The sequence below is a fragment of the Callithrix jacchus genome, chromosome 7 (genome assembly GCF_049354715.1).
Source record: "Callithrix jacchus isolate 240 chromosome 7, calJac240_pri, whole genome shotgun sequence".
Taxonomy (NCBI): Eukaryota; Metazoa; Chordata; class Mammalia; order Primates; family Cebidae; genus Callithrix; species Callithrix jacchus.
Window position 1 is genome coordinate 122,801,160 of NC_133508.1, and position 23,450 is coordinate 122,824,609.

General features: G+C 43.0%; 1 protein-coding gene across 3 annotated transcripts in view; it reads right to left on the reverse strand.

The window, feature by feature from the left end:
* DDAH1 (dimethylarginine dimethylaminohydrolase 1) overlaps positions 1-22,674 on the reverse strand; it is a 275,942-nt gene extending 253,268 nt beyond the window's left edge. For all 3 annotated transcript variants that reach the window (XM_054236493.2, XM_078332352.1, XM_078332351.1), the window contains exon 1: positions 22,294-22,674. The gene's annotated coding sequence lies outside the window, so the exon portion shown is untranslated. The remainder of the gene's footprint in view (positions 1-22,293) is intronic.
* Between the last annotated feature and the right edge of the window lie 776 nt (positions 22,675-23,450).

Consider the following 23,450-nt stretch of genomic DNA (forward strand, 5'->3'; position numbering starts at 1 on the left):
AGTTTGAACCCCTTCTGATCCCTAATAATCCTTAAGGTCCAAGATAGAACAAAAGGGCAAAAAATATGCAATGGCTTTATTTAAAAAAAAAAAATAAGAAATTTTAATGCAACAATCTCACTGCATTAACAAATCACATTCAACAAAAGATAGATATGAAGTTGACTTAGAAATTATTATGACTATCACAAATACTTAAGGATATTTAGAGATTAATAATGCAGGGCATTTTTAATAGTTTACCACAAAGAACAATCACATTTGTTCTCTTTAAAATATGATTTAATAAAAAAGAAGGATAAAAGTTTCTGTTATGGGTTGAGTGTGTCCACCAGAAAGATGGGTTGAAATCCTAATGCCTAGTACCCGGGAATGTGGCCTTATTTGGAAATAGGCTGTTTACAGACATAACTAAGATAAGACGAGGTTATACTGAATTGGGATGGATCTAATTCAGTGACTGGTGCCCTTCCATAAAAAGAGGAAATTTGATCACAGAGACACAGGCACATGGAAGAGAAAGCCATGGAAAGATGGAAGCAGATATTGGAGTGACGTATACACAAACCAAGGAATGCTGAGAACTGCTGGGAGCCACCAGAAGCTAGAAGAAAGATTTCTTTTCTATAACTATTGAAGGTAGCATGGCACTGCTAACACCTTGATTTCAGACTCCCAGCCTCCAGAACTGTGAAAGAAAACATTTCTGTTGTTTTAAACCACCTAGTTTACAGTACTTTGGGACAGCAGCCCTTGGGATCTAATACAGTTTCTTCAGCAAAATTCCAATGGCAGGACTTCTAGTTTCAAAATGGAGAAACAATGATTTTCCTGCCTCAAAAAAAATTGGACAAATTATATAAAACAACATTTTTCAGACATAGGACATCAAATGGCACAGCATAGTGACAGCTCAGAGTGGGGAAATGAGACAAGTCCTACAGTCACCCAGCTTACTGCTTGAAAAGAAGATCTAGGCTGTGGCACAGGCAGGGGGAACCCAGGCAGTCTAGCAGTCTTCCAGAGTTGATGAGAACTAGGTGTTTGGTGAAGAGAGTATGTTTAGAGATAATGGGCAGAGTGCTAGACAGGAAACAGCTACACAAAGAGAGCTCCAGGGATCTGAAAAGGGCACCCCTCATGTCTTCAACTAAGTTCTGTTCAGTACCTTCAGATGAAGAAATTATCCCAGACTGGGGAAAGAACTGCCTAAAAGGAGCAGAAAAAACTATTCTTGTGATATACAAAGAGCTGAGAATGTTTTGTGTTCCCAGCAGCCAGAGTGGAAAACTTCACAAATTATGGGGCATCAAATGGGATACTCAGGAAGGTTTTGTCTCAGTCTTGAGGACAAATTAGCCTGAAACTAAGTGCCATTCTGGTCTCTACAAAGCTTAAAAGACTTGAAAGCATTAAAAAGTTTCCAAGTAACTGTGTTCCAGAACAAAATCCAAGGATATTTTAAGGAATATAATATCTAGCACCCAACAAGGTAGAATTCACAATGTATGACACCTACTCAAAACTTACGAGGCATGGAAATAAGAAGAAAAAATATGATCTACAATTAGGAGAAAAATTAATCAATATGAACAGACTCGGAAATGACACACATGATAGAATTAGCAGATAAGGAGATTAAGAGTTATTATTTTAACTATTTCCATATATTGAAAAAGGTCAAGGAAAGATTAAGCATGCTAAGTAGCAACATGGAAGATATTTTAAAAGACCCAAGTCAAGCTTCTAGAGTTAAAACTACAATATCTGAGATAAAAAGGTATATAATAAATGTGATTAATAGCAGATTACACACCTCCCATAAAAGATTAATGAACTTGAGATATAGCATTAGAAATCTTTCATAATGAAACACAGGGAAAAAGAGAAGACTAAGAGTAAAAAACAGAGAGTTCCATGAGTTGGTGAAAACTTCGAATGACCTAATACATATGTAATTGGAGTCTGAAGTGAAGAGAGGGTTACATTGAAAAAATAATAGCTGAAATTTTTGTTTAAATTTTATGAAAAATTTAAACTCACAGATTTAAGAACACCAAGTGTAAGAAACATGAAGAAAATAAACCAAGGCACATCACAAATTGCTTAAAAATGGTAATAAAACTGGGTATAGTGGTTCATGCCTGTAATCCTAGCACTTTGGGAGGCCAAGGCAGGCAGATTACTTGAGGTCAGGATTTTGAAACCTGGTGAAACGCCATGGAAGAAAACCCATATCTACTAAAAATACAAACAAATTAGAAAGATGTGGTGGTGGGCGCCTGTAATGCCAGCTACTCAGGAGGCTGAGGCATGAGAATTTCTTGAACCAGGAGGTGTAGGTTGCAGTGAGCAAAGATTGCACCACTGCACTCCATCCTGGGCAACAGAGCAAGACTATGTCTCAAAATAATAACAATAAAAATAATAAAGAGAAAATTCTTAAAATCAGCCACAGAAAAGTTACATTGTGGCCAGGCATGGTGGCTCACACCTGTAATCCCAGCACTTTCGAAGGCCAAGGTGGGCAGATCATGAGGTCAGAAGTTGGAGACCAACCTGGCCAACATGGTGAAATCCCATCTCTACTAAAAATACAAAAAAAAAAAAAAAAAAAGCTACTCGAGAGTTTGAGGCAAAAGAATAGCTTATACCTGGGAGGCGTAGGTTGCAGTGAGCCAAGATCATGCCACTGCACTCAAGCCTGGGCAATAGAGTGAGACTCTGTCTCAAAAAAAAAAAAAAAAAGAAAAGAAAAGAAAAGAAAAAAACACATTGCATAGAGAAGAACAAATTTTTGAATGTCAGCTGACTTCTAATAAAAAATAATTTAAGCCAGAAGCAGCAGAGCTACAAAGCAATGAAAGAAAACACTGCTGGAAAGGAGAAGATGGCTCGGTAAGAACAATCCAGGATTGCAGCTCTCAGTGAATGCGCAGAGGGTGAGTCAAAGCCGCATTTCCAGATGGATCTTTGTTGCCCACAGAATGGGGAAATTCCCAGGTGTAGGAGAGACAGGGGATGCCAGTGCAGCTCTTTTGGCTGGTGTGGCCGCTCCGGCCGGCACCGCAGCGCAGCGGCACGCCGCAACACTCCACACAAAATGCACTGGTCTGGGTGCCCTGTTAAACCAGTAATCTGAGACTTGGGAGGGCAGATTAGCATATCCATCTGATTAAACAGGACTTGGACAGTGAGCCAGACCAGGAGATCCCTGGGAAGCGGCATTTGAGCCAGTGCAGTGGGTCGCTGCACGGGAAATCACAAAGATCCCAGTGCCCTAACAGCAGGCGACAGAAATGCCTGGGAGACAGTCAACCATTCAACTTAAAAAAAAAAAAAAAGGTGCTCTGAGGCAGGGAGTCAGGTGAGCACGGCTCGGTGGGTTTCACCCTCACAGGGACAAACAAAACAGTGATTTGAAACGCTCCAGGTGGAGAGTTTCACTGTGGGCACAGCTGAACCCAGGACTGTGCAGCTCGGTGAGGGAGGGGTGTCCACCATTACCAAGGCCATACGCCCCTACTGAGGTACACTCCCACTGCTGACACAGCCTGCCATTGCCGAGGCAACCTGCCATAACAGAGAGACTCCGCCGCAGGGCAGAGCCCGTGGCAGCAGGGCAGAGCCCGCCGCAGCAGGGCAGAGCCCGCGGCAACAGGGTGGACCCCACACCAGCAGGGTGGAGCCTCGGCAGGCAAATAGTGACTAGACTGCCTCCTAGCTGGGCAGGACAGGGCAACGGACACTCATAAAGAAAGCCCCAACTCCCTGAGACAGAGCATCTGAGGAAAAAAAGGGGTTTTATGAGTTCTGCTGCAACAGACTTAAACAGCCCTGAATGAACAACGGAGCTCACAGCTCAGCACTTGAGCTCCTATAAAGTACAACTGTCTCCTCAAGCAGCTCCCTGACCCCTGTATATCCAAAGAGTCACCACAAAAAGGACTGACCAGACTGACATTTGGCGGGCATCATTCTGGGACAAACATAGCAGAAGAAGAAACTGGTAGTATCCCTCACTGTTCGGCAGCTGCTACAGGTGTACCCCAGATAAGCAGGGCCTGGAGTGGACCTAAGCAGTTGTACAGCGGGGGGCTAGATTGGTAGAAGGAAAACCAAGTAACAGAAATACTTCATCATCAACAATCTGGGCATCCACTCAGAGACCCAATCGAAAAGTCAGCAACTACTCGGACGATAGGTGGATAAATCCACAAAGATGGGAAGAAACCAGCGCAAAAAGGAGGAAAACACCCAAAACCAGAACACCTCGCCTCCTACAAAGGAACAAAACTCCTCACCAGCAAGAGAGCAAAGCTGGACGGAGAATGACTGTGACAAAATGACGGAAATAGACTTCAGAAGGTGGATAATGAGAAACTTTTGTGAGCTAAAAGAACATGTTTTAAATCAATGCAAAGAAACTAAGAACCTTGAAAAAAGATTTGAAAAAAGATTCGAGGAAATGATAACAAGAATGGAAAACTTAGAGAGGAATATGAATGAATTGAAGAAGCCGAAAAACACAACACGAGAACTTCATGAAGCATGCACAAGTTTCAACAGCCAAATTGACCAAGCAGAAGACACGATATCAGAAGTCGAAGACCAACTCAATGAAATAAAATGAGAAACCAAGATTAGAGAAAAAAACGCACAAAGGAATGAACAAAGTCTCTAAGATATGTGGGAGTATGTGAAGAGACCTAACCTACATTTGATAGGTGTACCAGAATGTGACAAAGAGAATGAATCCAAGCTGGAAAATTCTCCTTAGGATATTATCCAGGAAAACATCCCCAACCTAGTAAAACAGGCCAACACTCAAATCCAGGAAATACAGAGAACACCACAAAGATATTCCGCAAGAAGAGCAACCCCAAGGCACATAATCGTCAGATTCGCCAGGGTTGAAATGAAGGAGAAAATACTAAGGGCAGCCAGAGAGAAAGGTTGGGTCACCCACAAAGGGAAGCCCATCAGACTCACAGCAGATCTCTCAGCAGAAACTCTACAAGCCAGAAGAGAGTGGGGGCCAATATTCAACATCCTTAAAGAAAAGAACTTTCAACCCAGAATTTCATATCCAGCCAAACTGAGCTTCATAAGTGAAGGAAAAATAAAATCCTTTGTGAACAAGCAAGTACTCAGAGATTTTGTCACCACCAGGTCTGCTTTACAAAAGCTCCTGAAAGAGGCACTACACATAGAAAGGAACAACCAGTACCAGCCATTCCAAAATCACACTAAATGCTAAAGAGCATCAACATAATGAAGAATCTACAACAACTAACGGGCAAAACAGCCAGCTAGCATCAAAATGGCAGTATCAAATTCACAAATAACAATATTAACCCTAAACATAAATGGACTAAATGCACCAATCAAAAGACACAGACTGGCAAATTGGATAAAAAACCAAAACACATCAGTGTGCTGTATCCAGGAAACTCATCTCACATGCAAGGATACAAAAGGCTCAAAATAAAGGGATGGAGGAAGATTTACCAAGCAAATGGAGAGCAAAAAAAGCAGGAGTTGCAATTCTCATCTCTGATAAAATAGACTTTAAAGCAACAAAGATCAAAAGAGACAAAGAAGGTCATTACATAATGGTAAAAGGATCGATACAACAAGAAGAGCTAATGATCCTAAATACATATGGACGCAATACAGGAGCACCCAGATGCATGAGGCAAGTTCTTACAGACTTACAAAGAGACTTAGACTCCCACACAATAATAGTGGGAGACTTTAACACTCCACTGTCAATATTAGACAGATCAACCAGACAGAAAATTAACAAGAATATCCAGGGCTTGAACTCAGACCTGGAACAAGCAAACCTGATAGACATTTATAGAACTCTCCACCCCAAATCCACAGAATATACATTCTTCTCAGCACCACATCACACCTACTCTAAAATTGACCACATAATTGGAAGTAAAGCACTCCTCAGCAAATGCAAAACAACTGACATCATAATAAACAGTCTCTCAGACCATAGTGCAATCAAGTTAAAACTCAGAATTCAGAAACGAACTCAGAACCGCATAGCTTCATAGAAACTGAACAACTGGCTCTTGAATGTTGACTGAATAAACAATGAAATGAAGGCAGAAATAAGTTCTTTGAAACCAATGAGAATAAAGACACAACATGCCAGAATCTCTGACACATTTAAAGCAGTCTCTAGAGGAAAATATATAGCAATACGTGCCCATATGAGAAGAGTGGAGAGATCCAAAATTGACACCCTATCATCAAAATTGAAAGAGCTAGAGGAGCAAGATAAAAAAAACTCAAAACCTGGCAGAAGACAAGAAATAACTAAGATCAGAGCAGAACTGAAGGAGATAGAGACACGAAAAACTCTTCAAAAAATCAATAAATCCAAGAGCTGGTTTTTAGAAAGGATCAACAAAATAGACACACCACTAGCCAGACTGATAAAAAACAAAAGAGAGAACAACCAAATAGATGCAATAAAAAACAATAAAGGGGAAATCACCACAAATTCCACAGAAATTCAAACCATCATCAGAGAATATTACAAACAACTCTATGCACATAAACTAGTAAACCTGGAAGAAGTGGATAAATTCCTGGACTCCTGTGTCCTCCCAAGCCTAAACCAGGAGGAAGCCGAAACTATGAATAGACCAATAAGAAGGTCTGAAGTTGAGGCAGCAATTAAGAGCCTACCAAACAAAAAAAGCCCAGGTCCAGATGGGTTCACAGCCGAATTCTACCAGACACCCAAAGAGGAGCTGATCCCATTCCTTCTGAAACTATTTCAAATAATCAAAAAGAGGGAATGCTTCCCAAATCATTTTATGAGACCAACATCATCCTGATACCAAAACCCGGCAGAGACCCAACAAGAAAAGAAAACTTCCAGCCAATATCCATGATGAACATAGATGCAAAAATCTTCAATAAAATACTGGCAAGCCAATTGCAACAGCACATCAAAAAACTTATCCATCATGATCAAGTAGGATTCATCCCAGGGATGCAAGACTGGTTCAACATACGCAAGTCTATAAACGTAATTCACCACATAAACAGAACCAAAAACAAAAACCACATGAATATCTCAATTGACACAGAGAAGGCCTTTGACAAAATTCAACAGCCCTTTATGCTAAAAACCCTCAATAAACTCGGTATCAATGGAACGTATCTCAAAGTAATAAAAGCTATTTACGACAAACCAACAGCCAATATCATACTGAATGGGCAAAAACTGGAAGCATTCCCTTTGAAATCTGGCACTAGACAAGGATGCCCTCTTTCACCACTCCTATTCAATGTAGTACTGGAAGTTCTAGCCAGAGCAATCAGGCAAGAAAAAGAAATAAAGTGTATTCAAATAGGAAAGGTGGAAGCAAAATTGTCTCTATTTGCAGACGACATGATAGTATACCTAGAAGACCCCATCGCCTCAGCCCAAAAACACCTGACACTGATAAGCAACTTCAGCAAAGTCTCAGGATATAAAATCAATGTGCAAAAATCACAAGCATTCCTATACACCAATAACAGACTTAAAGAGAGCCAAATCAAGAACGAACTGCCATTCACAATTGCTACAAAAAGAATAAAATACCTAGGAATACAACTCACAAGGAACGTAAGGGATCTCTTCAAGGAAAACTACAAACCACTACTTAACGAAATAAGAGAGGACACAAACAGATGGAGAAACATTCCATGTTCATGGTTAAGAAGAATTAATATCGTGAAAATGGCTATACTGCCCAAAGTAATTTACAGAATCAACGCTATCCCCATCAAGCTACCATTGACTTTCTTCACAGAACTGGAAAAAACCACCATGAACTTCCTATGGAACCAAAAGAGAACCCGCATAGCCAAGTCAATTCCAAGAAAAAAGAACACAGCAGGAGGCATCACACTACCAGATTTCAAACTATACTACAAGGCTACAGTAATCAAAACAGCATGGTACTGGTACCAAAACAGAGATATAGACCAATGGAACAGAACAGAGGCATCAGAGGCAACACAACATATCTACAACCATACAATCTTTGATAAACCTGACAAAAACAAGCAATGGGGAAAGGATTCCCTGTTTAATAAATGGTGTTGAGAAAACTGGCTAGCCACATGCAGAAAGCAGAAACTGGACCCCTTCCTGACACCTTACACTAAAATTAACTCCAGACGGATTAAAGACTTAAACATAAGACCTGGCACCATAAAAACCCTAGAAGAAAATCTAGGCAAAACCATTCAGGACATAGGAGTAGGCAAGGACTTCATGACCAAAACACCAAAAGCATTGGCAAAAAAAGCCAAAATATACAAATGGGACCTAATCAAACTCCACAGCTTCTGCATGGCAAAAGAAACAGTCACTAGAGTGAATCGGCAACCAACAGAATGGGAAAAAATTTTTGCAGTCTACCCATCTGACAAAGGGCTGATATCCAGAATTTACCAAGAACTCAAACAGATTTATATATAAAAAAAAAAACAAACAAGCCCATTCAAAAATGGGCAAAGAATATGAACCGACACTTTACAAAAGAAGACATACATGAGGCCAACAATCATATGAAAAAATGCTCATCATCACTGGTCATTAGAGAGATGCAAATCAAAACCATGTTGAGATACCATCTCATGCCAGTTAGAATGGCGATCATTAAAAATTCTGGAGACAACAGATGCTGGAGAGGATTTGGAGAAATAGGAACACTTTTACACTGTTGGTGGGAGTGTAAATTAGTTCAACCATTGTGGAAGACAGTGTGGCGATTCCTCAAGGCCTTAGAAATAGAAATTCCATTTGACCCAGCAATCCCATTACTGGGTATATATCCAAAGGACTATAAATCATTCTACTATAAGGACACATGCACACGAATGTTCATGGCAGCACTGTTTACAATAGCAAAGACCTGGAACCAACCCAAATGCCCATCAATGATAGACTGGATTGGAAAAATGTGGCACATATACACCATGGAATATTATGCAGCAATCAAAAATGATGAGTTCATGTCGTTTGTAGGGACATAGATGAATCTGGAGAACATCATTCTCAGCAAACTGACACAAGAACAGAAAATGAAATACCGCATATTCTCACTCATAGGCAGGTGATGAAAAATGAGAACACATGGACATAGGGAAGGGAGTACTAAACACTGGGGTCTATTGGGGGGAATCGGGGAATTGGGGAGGGACAGAGGGGTAGAGCTTGGGAGGGATAGCCAGTGAGAAATGTCAAATGTGGGTGAAGGGGAGGAAGGCAGCAAAACACACTGCCATGTGTGTACCTATGCAACCGTCTTGCATGTTCTGCACATGTACCCCAAAACCTAAAATGCAATAAAAAAAAAAGAAAACACTGCCAACCTAGAAGTTCAATATCCAGTAAAAATATCTTCCAAAAATTAAGGTGCATATACAAATGAGTGCATAAAACAACTTGTTAAAAACTTATTAAAGTCTGTAGTCTAGTTAACAGTATTTCACTCATGTCAATTTCCTGGTTTGATATTATACTAGTGATAAGATGCTTCTCTTGAAGGAAGCTGGGTGAAGGGCTCATGAGATTGACTCTATTAACTATTTTTGTAACTTCCCATGAGCCTATGTTATTTCAAAATAAAAAGTTGAAAAAAAGAAAATGAAATAAGAACTTTTTCAGATATGTAAAATAAAAGAATTCATCACCAGCACACCTGCTCAAGAAACATTAAAATAAATGCTTTGGGCATAAGCAAAAATAATACCTAAACAAAGGAATAAGGAGCACCAGAAATGGTAAATATGTGGGTAAGTATAAAAGACTTTTGTCCCATTTTGTATATCTTTCTAAAGATAATTGGATGTTTAAGGCCAAAATATCAGCCAGGTGTTGTGGCTCACACCTGTAATCCTAGCACTTTGGGAGGCCGAGGAGGGTGGATCACTTGAGGTCAGGAGTTTGAGACCAGCCTAGCTAACATGGCGAAACCTTGTCTCTACTAAAAATACAAAAATTAGTCAGGCATGGTGACACATGCCTGTTACCCCAGCTACTCAGGAGGCTGGGACAGGAGAATTGCTTGAACCTGGCAGGCAGAGGTTGCAGTGAGCTGAGGTCACACCATTGCACTCCAGCCTGGGCAACAGAGTGAGACTCCATCTCAAAAAAAAAAAAAACCCAAAAAGCCAAAATATTTACAATGTATCATGGGATTTATAGCATATACAGAAATAAAATGTATGGCAAAAATTGCACAAAGGCAGAAAAATGAGAAATAGAAGCACACTATTGTAAGGTTCTTATACTATATGTGAAACAGTATAATATCATTTGAAGGTAAGTTATAAATTTAAAATGTGAACTATAGATCCTAAAGCAACCAGTAAAATGGAACAACAAACAGTTGTAGTTCATAAGCCAATAAAGGAAATACAACAGAATAATAAAACAATTAAATCCCCAAAAGGAAGAAAAGGTAGACATTATTAAAAAGTAGAGAATGGGCCAGGTGAGGTGGCACATGCCTATAATCCTAGCACTTTGGGAGGTCAAGGTGGGTGGATTGCTCCAGCCCAGAAATTCAGTCTGCGCAATATAGTGAGAGCTCATTTCTACAAAAAATTATCTGGGCATGGTGGCATACACCTGTAGTCCCAGCTACTCAGGAGGCTGACATGGGAGGATGGTGTGAGCTTGGGTGGTGAAGGTTGCAGGGAACCAAGATCGTGCCACTGCATTCCAGCCTGGGTGACAGAGTGAGACCCTATAAGAAAGCAAGCAAGCAAGTGGGGGAGGAAGGAGAGAGGGAAGGAGGGAAGGAGGGAGGGAGGGAGGGAGGAAGGGAGAGAGGGAGAGAGGAAGGAAGGAAGGAAGGAAGGAAGGAAGGAAGGAAGGGAGGAAGGGAGAGAGGGAGAGAGGAAGGAAAGAAGGAAGGAAGGAAGGAAGGAAGGAAGGAAGGAAGGAAGGAAGGAAGGAAGGAAGGAAGGAGAGAATGTTCACATTGAGTAAGAAGGCAACACCAAATTATAAGAAACCTAATTTAAATATAAAGACACAAGTAGGTTAAAAACAAAGGAATTTTCAAATAGTATATAAATACTAATCAAAAGAAAACTAGAATAAGGATTGGATTTCAGAACAAAGAATATTACTAGGGATAAAGAAGTTGTGTTAGATTAGATATGGTTCTCCAAAAAAAACAGAACCAGAAAAATGTATGTATGTATGTGTATATATGTGTGTGTGATAGATATGTGTGTACATGTGTGTGCATGTGTGTACATGTGTGTATGTGGAGAGAGATTTATTATAAGGAATTGGCTCATGTGAGTATGGAGGCTGACAGGCCCCAAGATCTGCAGTTGGCATGCTGAGGACCCAGGAGAGCTGGTGGTGTAGTTCCAGTCCAAAGACCAGCAGGCTTGAGACCCAGGAAGAATCAATATGCCAGATTGAGTCTGAAGGCAGGAAAAAAACCTCACATCCCAGTTCAAAGGTAATTAGGCAGGAAGAATTACCTCATACACAAGAGTCAGTCTTGACTCTTGTCAGTTCTTCAGCTGATTGGATGAGGCCCACCCATATTGGAGAAGGCCATCTGCTTTACTCAGTCTACTGATTCAAATGCTAACCTCATCCAGACACCCACATAGATACACTCAGAATGTTGGACCAAACATCTGGGACCCTGTGGCCAGTCAAATTCAATGCATAAAATTAAGCATCACTGATACAGTTTCGCTTTGTGCCCCACCCAAATCTCATCTTATAGCTTCCATAATTCCCCCATATTGTGAGAGGGACCTGGTGGGAGATGACTGAATCATGGGGGCAGGTTGTCCCATGCTGTTCTCGTGATAGTGAACGGGTCTAACAAGATTTGATGGTTTTAAAAATTGGGAGTTTCTCTGAACAAGCTCTCTTTTTGCCTGCTGCCATCCACGTAAGATGTGACTTGCTTCTTTTTGCCTTCCACCATGATTATAAGGTTTCGCCAGCCATGTGGAGCTATAAGCCCAATAAACTTCTTTCTTTTGTAAATTGCCCAGTCTCAAGTATGGCTTTATCAGCAGCATTAAAACTCACTAATTTTTGAAATGAAAGAGTTATTTCATAATTACAGATGAGTCAATTTATCCAGAGGATATGACAATTCTAAATGTTTATCCATGTAACAAGAGAAGTTCAAAAAAATCAAGCAAAAATTAATAGAACTAAAAGGGAAAATAGACAAATTCATAATTGTAGTTGGAGATTTCAACACTTGTCTCTCAATTATCCAAAGAATAGGTAGACAAAAAAATCAACACTATGAAACAATTTTGCCTAACTGACATGTATGGATCACTCCACCCACAACAGCGGAATAGACTTTCTTTTCAAGATGGACTATATTCTGGGCTATAAAACCAGTCTCAAAAAGTATAAAAGAATTCAGATCATACACGTTTGTTTTCTGACCACAGTAAAATTAAGCTAGGAAAAAACAACAGAATAATACCTGGAAAAGATCCAAATATCCTAAATAGCACACTTCTAAATAACCTGAGTCAAAAAGAAAGAAATCAAAAAAGAAATTAGAAAGTCTTTTAAACAGATTGAAAATAAAAACATAACATATCAAAATTTGTGGGACGCAGCTGAAGCAGGACTAGAGGGAAGTTTATAGCATTAAGTGCTTATAATAGAAAGAAAATGTTTTCAACCAGTGACCTCAGCTTCCATATTAGGAAACTAGACAAATAGGAGCAAATGAAACCCAAAGCAAACAGAGGAAAGGAAATAAAGACAGATGGCACATCATGAACAAAAGCGGAATCAAATAAAACAATACCCCAAAATGCCACTAAATGTAATGGAATCCTGGAGTACTGTCTTTTTACCCAACATGCTCTCTCTTCTTATCCACTGTGGCCCACTGCCTAAGGAAGGGCTTCAAATAGTCAGGCCCACCTTCAACACTATACAACAGAAACCTTGCACTGTTTCAAGTAAGGCCAAGAATATAATTCATGTATCTACTAGCTATCATTAGAACACCAGAAAACACAAAACACAAGTTTACCCAAAAGGTTATGCACACTAGGAAACCTAGATTGCTTACCAAAGGGAAGCACAAAGATATTTAAAATAAAAATATGCAACTCCTTATGAATGAGAGTTCATAATTAAAGGATCTTTATCAAAGGATCCTCAAGTCTTTGCTGATACTATGTCCAAATCATAATAAATTATATCCAAGCAGAGAAAAACATAGCTTGCCCTTCCAAGCTTTACGGAGGAAGCACTGGAAGTCTCAAGAGTTCAATTAGATACTTTTTTTTTTTTGAGATGGAGTCTCGCTGTACCACCCAGGCTGGAGTGCAGTGGTACAATCTTGGCTCACTGCAACCTCCGCCTCCCAGGTTCAAGCAATTCTTCTGCTTCAGCCTCCCAAGTAGCTACTTGACTACAGGCATGTGCCACCATGCCTGGCTAATTTTTGTATTTTTAGTAGAGACAAAATTTCACCATATTGGCCAGGCTGGTCTTGAATTCCTGACCTTGTGATCTGTTCGCCTCAGCCTCCCAAAGTGCTGGATTACAGGCATGAGCCACTGCGCCTGGATCAAATCGATTTTTAAAACATTTTTTTTAAGTGGATTTATCTTGTTTCTGGCCTTCAGTGAGAGTCTGAGTGGGCCCAGGTTTTATCTGAAGGAGTCTGCCCATCATTTTCCCATGATGTTCTGGAAGAAAGCAGACTGCCGATGATTCACAACTAAGCACACTTCTTACTCCTATGTACTGACACCAAATTGTGTTCCAAAAGAGAGGCCTTGACAAAGGATCAAAATGTGGCCCTAGGATGTGGTTCAGGTTCTTTTTAAAATTTTATTATTATTATATTTTTGGAGATGGAGTCTTGCTCTGTCACACAGGCTGGAGTGCAGTGGTGCAATCTCGGCTCACTGCAACTTCCTCCTCCCGGGTTCAAGCGATTCTCCTGCCTCAGCCTCCCAAGTAGCTGGGACTACAGGTGCACACCAGCACGCCCGGCTAATTTTTTGTATTTTGTGATCAGACTTTCACCATGTTGTCCAGGCTGGTCTCAAACTCCTGAGCTCAGGCAATCCACCCACTTTGGCCTCCCAAAGTGCTGGGATTACCGGCATGAGCCACTGTGCCCAGGCCCAGATGTGGTTCATGTTCTAAGCTTTCCAAGATGGTGCTAAATTAACTGCACTTGGTTCCAGGTGGGTTAATGACTAATAGCTGGAGAGGTGCTTTCAGGCAGAAATTGTCTCAATTCTCACTTTCTGCCACTTCAGAAGTTTTCCCTGAGTTTGTTTCCAACCCCATCTTCATCTTCTACCTCTTTCTCTGACCCCAGCTTTCAGGGTTGCAGCTCTTGGAAAAAGCACTTGCAGGATGACCCAGCTATGAAAGCTGGCCCTTTCTGGTTGCTTTTCCTGAACTGGGACTCAAGGACTTCTCCTCTATTCAAAATAGCAGAGCAATGAACAGAAAGCTCAGAGGAAAGAAAGGTGGAAGGAGTCTGAATTAGTGGTGGTAATAAGAAATGAATCCATGAGAAAGTCCTAATTCACGGCTGCTCTTCAGCTTCTCTTGATTTCCACAACCTAGTCTTGCTAAGTCAGTTCTTCCTCATCACTCGCCATACCTCATGCTCACAGTGACTGCTGACTTTCTCTATTCATCGTGGAATGTGACCCTCCCCTGCCAAAGGCTTTCCAGGAGCTTCAGATTTAAACCAAGCTGATGCTGATCACAAACATTTGTAGGGCACATCTCAGTTTCTGGAGAGCTGAAACAAGACTTTATTCAATTCTCTCAATAATTCTGTGAGATACTGTTTCTGTTTTACCACCAATGAGACGGAGGCCCCATGAGATTAGGCGGTTAAACTGAGCCGCACCATTGCAAGTGTACCTTCTGACCCTGGCATTCTTTCTTCCTAGCACGTGGCTTCAAAGCCTCTATAAAGAGTTCAGCCTTTTTTCTCCTAATGCCTGATACTTCCTATTTTTGTTTCTGAGACTTCTCTCCCTTGCTTATTCCACATCTCCAATCCTTAACCTCCCCCCTCCAACACACATGCTGTCACACACACACACATCACAGTGCACTTGTCTAATACCTTCTTCATATAGTCATCTAACTTCCTTCTCAAAGCAGTTATCCAGGTTACAGAATAGTACTCTAGTGCAGCTTCAGACTGCCCGTGGCACCTCTCATCCATTTTGCAAACACAAAATATGAAAATCATACTCCGTTAGTTATTTTTAATTATGCTGCACCACATCCTCTAGAATCTGTCATCTGTCCCTGGAAAACAGAGAGTCCATATGTCTAAATCATCCTACACAGTCCCTACCAAAGAAGCAAAGATAAGTGCAGGCTATCACCACACCTGTTCTCTGACCATACTGATGCTGACAGGAGTGTCCACATGATGGCAGCGATCCCATTCACTTTAATCTGCATCTCCTTTTAAAAGCTAGAGTTACCAGTGGCTCAAATACTTCAAATCAGTGCATCTGAAGTGCTAAGGAAAGTATAAAGGGCTGGCTCTGTAAGGGCAAAGTGCTGGTAACAATAAAATAATAGAGAAAAAAGGCAAACACTCATAAAGGGAGTGAAAACTCAAGGAGTCAGGACTGTGTAGCTGAAATGCAGAAAGGGGACAGAACTTGGAGCCTCAGACAGGCCTGGGTTAGAATCTTTGTTTGGTCACATTCTAACTGATCCTGGGCAAGCTGCTTAACTTCTCTGAGCCTTCATTCCCTAATCTTAGACAGATATCAAAAAGTTCGTCTCAGAGGGCTCTCATGAACATGAACCTGTAAGGCATTTGGCCCATGGCAGGTGCCCTGTAAATGTCACTTCCCTTCTTTCCCCACCCTGCCCCAAAGAAGGATCCATAGTGATGAGAATTTTGAATAGCACCCAAAGGGGTGGTCTCATCTGTAATCAATGCATTTTAAGAGGCTCACCTGAAAATTCTCACTTCTCACTTTTAGATGTTTTATAATATCTTGGGGATGGATGTCCACATTCCTTGCAGTCCCCAGCTTCAAAGGGAACATGTATGTTAGGGAATAACTGTGCCCAATCCCTTTCATCCATAACAATATATACACTAACAAGATCTCACATCTTTAAAGGGTGAGACTCAGAGTTGGACATCCCTTGTCTGTACTCCCAAAGCTGCACTGCTTCTGGAGCTTTAATCCACAGGATTGTATTATCTGTTTAAGCATCTGGGTCTCCTCTAGGCAGCTAGAGCCACGAAGCAAAGCCCAGATATTATTCCTCTTTGCGTTGTTGCCTAGCATGAAGCATGCCACGAATGTCACGTCTATTAGAATGAACTGAACCATCTATTTTCCGGGTCTGCAAAGCTTTAGCATATGGTCTACACTTTCTAATTATCCCAAAGACATTTCCCAGAGCCTGGGAAATGTTAAGCAGGGAATACATATTGTCTTTGTTCTTTTAGAATGAACCACTTACAAGGTTTTTTTTTTTTTTCTTTTGAAAGCTAAAACCTAACTACAAAAGAAAGGGTAAATGATTTCAGAGAAGCACCTGGCACTATGCTTTTTCTTTATCGCCATAACCTTGAGCACCCCCCAACACACCCAACATTCAAGGCTCAGGGACACCTTGCGTAAGGCACATGCAGGGTGTGCTTGGCAGAGTCCTCTAGGGCTCCATGCTTAGTAACTCTGTTGTGAGGATAACCACAGGCTGTGGGAGGTGGCAGCTCTGCCTGCCTCAGGTAACAAAATTGATGGTAATGACTAAGTTACAGTAGACTTATCTCTCAATCTTTGAGAAGTTCCACCTCTGTTCTGACACATACCTCTCTTATTTCCTCCCAGAGGAAATAAAAACAAGCTCAGGCAAGGGCCCTAAGGAGGGAACCCTTTTTCATTGTTTAACTTGTTTATTATCAGATTCTCATTAAGAAACTAAACTGTAGGCCCCAGTTACTGAGAACACAAGCTAAAGACACATTTAGAACAATATTTAAGTGACAGATTCCCAGTCAGTTGTTAAAGGGAAGTCAAGAAGTTACAGGCAAGTTCCTGAACTTTAAGGCAGATTTCATGAACAAATATCATGCTCTCACTGAAATGAATGGTCTTTGCAACAGGTATTCTGCTCTGCCTTAACAACCCTGCACCCTTGTACTGATTTCTGACATCTGGCAAAGCTTCATTCTTTGAATCTTTTTAATGGAAATAAAATACTCACCCTACAGGGTTGTTTATAAAGATCAGATGACATTGTGTGTACTAACTACTTAGCCCATGGTAGGCAAAGCCCAGGCCCCACAGATGGTTCCAACTATCCCTATGTCTCCCCAGTGCTAAGGCCAAGTGTCAGCCGGCACTAATGCTCAAGGATTTTTTTTACCTTTCTGCTTCCTGGGGCACTTGAATGCACCACTCCTGAGCTGGTACAATCCTATCGTCTTATAAATGAGGAAACCAAAGCAAAACCTCACAGGACTCACCATGGTCTGTAAGCAAAGTCCCAGTGCCATGCGAGGTAAGGCCATTTGAGTGTTTTTTCAGATGGTCACTGGTGTCTCAGTGCAGCCAGAATACCAGGCTGGATGGATTCTTTTAATCACATCATCTATATACCATATATCAAGGAATTTTATTGATTTTATAACTAGAGTTAAGAATAGAAAGTATTCTCTAGGGAATAAGACTACCTCATTCCATGTTAATTGTAGTGAATGTAAAGATAATGGTGGTGCTTGGCAGTAGAAATAGTTGTAATTTATTAAGCACTTACTATGTGCCAGCATCATGTGGAGCAGTAAATACATCTTATTTCGCATAATAAATCCAACTGCTCTAATACTCCCTTAAGCTCAATCCCCAGGACTTGCAAAAATTGGGCACGAATAAATCACTTCAGTCTCTCCGTAGAATCTGTGTGCTCATCTACTGTGCCCAGGGCAAATCCTTTCTAAATTCTAGATATGCTATGTGTGATGTTAAGTGGTCAGTTAAGAGACAGGTACCTCCAGAAATAAAACATGAAAGGCAGAGGTTAATTGCTGATTCTCTCAATCTGGAGCCAACCCATTTGATAATGACTTTCAATTATTATATTTCATATTGCTTAATCATCTCTAGAAGAGGGATTGCAGGGTGTGGTGGGAGAGGTTCCTTCTAGTCCTTTCCAATAAAATGTTTCTGTGTTATCACAAAACAAGAAGTTCTGTAAGGTAAGGGAGTCAGGAATGCTGGCTTCCTGTGGATAAATGCCAGGTGGAGGAAATAAACAGAGTTCCCATGGGATACGGATGCCCTAAAAAAATGTTCCCTATCACAGTGCCAAGGCAATGCCAGCTGCTTACAACATCAATTCAGGGGGACAGGAAGGAGGGAGGCAGAGTAGTGATTGGGGAGTGGATAAAATAAAAAGCCACCAATTCCAATTTTGTTAATAGGATATAAATTCCTACAATGAAGAGTTAAGAAGCAGCCCTGATTCTTAAACAAATGAAAGTCTAGTTAACTTTACAATTAAATGGAGCTCAGAGTGCTGTTCCCTACAATTTCACGGGTGGTTGGGAGTTACAGAATGCTGGAGCAGGACAGATTCTTAGAGATACTCAGTCTGAAGATGACAACTGGCACCCACAGTCATTGTCTTGTTAGGTTTTCCAAGGAGTAGCCTAGATGGCATTTTAGCATTGTAATTAATTCCCAACATTAAAAACTTGTGAAGACTTCATAAAAAATCCAGATCTCTGGTAACTCTTTTTAAAATGAGAAAGTAGGTAAATATTGAACCTACATTTTCACCTAGTAACCATTCAGCCCCTCAGAGTTGGTCCCAGTGTCTCCACAGTTCCCAAGGCTGAGGCCAAATATCAGCCGGCACTAATTCTGAGGCATGGTACCTGGCTGACTCCTGCAAGCACTTGAGTATGTGTCCTCTTAGCTGGGAGAATCCTATTATCCTATAGACAAGGAAATCTAGCCAAAAAGCACACATGGCTCTCTCTGCAAAGTTACAATGTCATGACAGTAAGGCCATTTGCAGACGGTCCCAACTGACCTCTCTTGGCAGTTCACCAAAGGAATCCTATGGTTTCAGTCATGTCAGACTGATTGTTATGCCCAGTCAAGGCCCTGTTCCCTTCCTCTTAAATGTCCTTCCCTGCTATCAAACTCCTGCTCATCCTTTCAGCCCCGGATCAGTTGTTCCGCCTAACTCTTCTCAGGCAGTGAAGTGTCCACACAGCATTTATGTAACCGCTTCTGCAATATGCCTTAGAGTCTTCCAGGGGACTTTCAATATTAAAGTCCTCTTCAATGTCACCAGTACCTAGCACTATAAATCTGGGATTCAGAGAAGGGTAAACAAATTGTCCTCAAATATATGGGTAATTAGGCTGGGTGTTGTGGCTCGTACCTGTAATCCCAGCACTTTGAAAGGCTGAGGCGGAAGGATCACTTGAGGCCAGAAATTTGAGACCAGCCTGGTCAATATGGTGAAACCCCATGTCTCTCTCTCTCTCTCTCTCTCTCTCTCTCTCTGTATATATTTATAACATAGTTGGTGGGGAGAAAACAGGTTAAAAACAGACTGGGAGCCTGGTGCAGTGGCTCACACCTGCAGTCCCAGCACTTGGGGAAGCCAAGACAGGTGGATTGAGCCCAGGAGTTTAAAACCAGCCTGAGCAACATGCAGAGACCCCCATCTCTACAAAAATACAAAAATTAGCTGGGTGTGGTGTGTGCACCTGCAGTCCCAGCTACGCAGGAGGCTGAGGTGGGTGGACGGCTAGAGCCCAGGAGGTTGAGGCTATGGTGAGCCTAAATTGTGCCACTGCACTCTAGCCTGGGTGACAGAACTAGACCATGTTTCAAAAATAACCAACAACAAAACAGACTGGGTGCGCAACAAACACCCAGACTGATGAACTATCAAGTAAGTGATGCTGTAACCTTTATCTCAGTGACAAATGCAATTCCTACCAGGCCAAAGCCTTACTCCAGAAGTAGGGACTGCCTGAACAATGTGGCTTATGAGGTATCAAAAGAACCTCAGATGTCCTAAATATCTTCCCCACCAGCCCGCCAAGGTGCTTAAAGACCACTCTATGAATGTATCTGCTTTAAGAATCTTTCTGTTAGACTATAATACCCCTTTCCTCCCTCCTTCCTAAGAGTCAGTACATTAGGCAATTCTCAGGGCTTAGCACAGCTTCAGTTAATTTATCAACTATTTTTATCTGATGCATTTCTCCTAGAGTATCTGGGTAAGCTGTGATAGAGTTAAATAAAGGTAAAGTTCCAGGAGAGGGGGATCGGCCTGAATGTCTGTGGTGAGAGATGGAGGGTAGGCAGTATAGCAGTGGCTAAGTGTGAGATCTTATGATCTGGGTCCAAATCCAGTTTCACTGGCGACGAGGTAGTGACCTTTGGCTAGTCACTTACCTTCCCTCCATTTCTTCATTTAGACAGAAAATGGTGTTACGAAGAGGACCTGCTTCAATGGGGCATTTGAGAGTTAAATGAGTCAATATATAGGAAGCATTTAAAGAGGTGCCCAACCCATGTGAACCATATATAATGTGTTAATTTCTGTCATTATTAGAGGGATGACATGAGATTTGGCTCTGAAAGGAGCTGCTCTGGCTTTACTACTTGCTGCCTCCTTTCCCAGTTTACTGAGAAACAGGCAAGGTCCCGAGAGGATGAGCAGTACCCCTAAGTCCACAGGCTACTGATGGCAGAGCCAGGGCTTCCTATCCAGGGCTCCCCACACGCGGAACTTCTCGAGGAGGAAGAGGGGAAGGGGTCGTGGGAGGCCAGGAGAAACCCAGAGCCAGCTCTAGCATGTGTCCCTTCTGGGGATAATGGAATCCAGGCCCTTCGGGGCTTTTCCCCAGAGTCGGCTCCACCTCCCGCTCTCGGATGCGCTCGTTGTCCACGCAAATGCCATCTCCGACCCCCACCCCCGCGCCGGGCACACCCTCTAAGTCTGGCACAGCGCGGCAACTCGCTACTCCGCTGGGAGGACGAGTCAACAGGAGGGTGGACGGGAAAAGTGACACAATTGGGCCGCGGCGCGCTCCCCGCCAGCCTCCCACACAGCGCATGGCGGACTTCGGCCCTCAGAGGGGTGAGGACCGGGGGCCCAACCACCCGGGTCTCCCCCGCCGCCCGCAAGGCTCCGGGCCCCTCGCGGCGGGAGGCCTGGGCGCGGGCGGCCGCCGCAAGGCTGTCCGGCCCGGTCGCAGGGCCACCGCCGCCGCCACCGTCCCCCAAAGCTAGATGACGGAGTCTTGAAAGACTTTCACCAAATATGGGCCGGGGCTGGAAACGTCCTGCGCCGCGCGCCGCCGGAAACCTCGAGTCCTGGCAACCGTGGTGACTGCGGCGCGCGGGCGGGGTGGCCGGCAGGGGGCGGCGGCGGCGGCCAGGCAGGCGCGTCCGGTTGCCTCGGGTCCCGCGCCCGCCCGCCGTGAGGACCCTGCCCGCTGCCTCCGCAGGGGCGCCGGAGCCCGCCCTCTCCGCGCGTAGGCCACCCAGTTCTTGCCGCCGCCACCAGGCTAGGACCCTGGCTTCCTCTGGGAATGGGGGCGGAGAAAAGGTGGAGAAGAGAAATGGGATGGTGCGGGGGGGAGGGGGGGTCGGCGACACCTTAAAGCTGGTCTTTTGCAGACACCGTTAAGTTGTTCCGTTCATTAAGGTGGCTATAAAGAGTGGAGTTGTGACATTGGGTGTGCGGGCGAGTATCTTTGAGACACACACCCCTACTACACCCACTCCGGTCGTCCACGGCAGTGGTTCTCAGGGTGTGATCTCCGGACCAGCAGCATCACCACCACCTGGGGACTTGTTAGAAAAGTAATCAGAAACTCTGCGGTGGGACCCAGGAATCATTAACTAGTTCTCCAGGTGATTCTGATGCACGCTGGTCTGAGAGCCTTCCTAGGGCTAGGAAACCAGAGTCGCCAGATTTACCGTTATTACTCTCGGTTGCCGCCAGACAGTGAGCCCTTCATTAGGTAACCTAAAATTCCCTGGCAGCAGCGGGCGAGACGTCCCCATCGCTCAGCCCGAAGCCAGGAGCTGCAGAAGACAAGTAGCCCCTTCTCCGTGGATTGCAACCCAAGGCAGCCCATGGAAACAAGGCAGCCCGTTATTTCCTGCCTGGGCACCCGTATGGGGAGGGTGAGGGAGAAACTAGCAAAAGAGCCATACAGAATTAGTACCCGAAGCAACACTTACCCATAAACATTTGCACATTTGGCCTCCTGTCCGTCAACTAGGACTGATCTGCAGCTCCCATCAGAGGCGGTGAGAAGACGACCAGAGGCTGGGGTTTCTGGACGGTCCTTGGGCAGGACTCGAGGAGCTGCTGTTTCTCTTGCCTAATGTCGTCAATTACTAGCAGGCGCACCAGCACATGGTATATGGAGAGGCTGTGCACATAGGTTACTCTAGTATCTCCCGCTCCCACACCTCCTGGCCCTGTTGCTCCAGCTTCCCACCCCCCTCCCACAACACACCCCCTGCTTGAAATGGGCAGCTGACGGTAAGGTTCTCTAAATTTCTCCTTTGGGGGAAACTCATCCTCAAGATTACCCGTTGAAGTCCAGAAACAAACCCACACACCCTTGTTAGAAAACTTTAATGTGATTTTAAAGGAATCTCTGGAATGGCTGTGTTTGAACGCAGTGCGGCAGACTGGATCTCTGCCGTCCCCCATCCCCAACCTCCAATTAAGGTATATACCGCCAGTTGGATGATCCACTGTGCTTTTATTCTAAATCATGATAGACAGATTGCATGAAAAACAAGGAATTCCAAAGAATTTCCTGCTCTGGGAAGAGAAGTTAAATCTATATTTAACAACATTTGAAGTTGTCAAGAATGCTTTGTGGTTGGATAACAGAGGCAGAAAAATGTTAAAAACGCAGGCTACTGCTATACCCAAATATGGGAATATTGTTACGTCTGCTGTCTGATTCACCATCTGGAAATACTTACAACCATGAAGTCAAATAGAAAAGACGCCACAACAGAAGCTAGGAACCCTCCTCTCCATTCTCTCTCTACCATCTCCCTCTGTTCACCCCTTACTGTGGCTACACCCCTCCTCCCCCGCCCCACCCCAGACACTTCATTAAGAAGGAAACAATAATGAAATGCTAAGGCAGGAAAAGCAATGTTGTGTAAATAATAATTGATGTATTAACCTGTGTTCATGTTGGGCCCAGACTTTCCTCACTTGATTTGCATGACACCTGACAATCCATTGTCTTGAAAAGTCTCTCACCCCTAACCCTCCAATAGAGCTTCCCACTCCCTCTAGCAAATGCTGCTTTCAGTTATGAAAGGGCACTTTTGAATGAATAAAACTGAACTCTTTCCTGCAAGAGTTC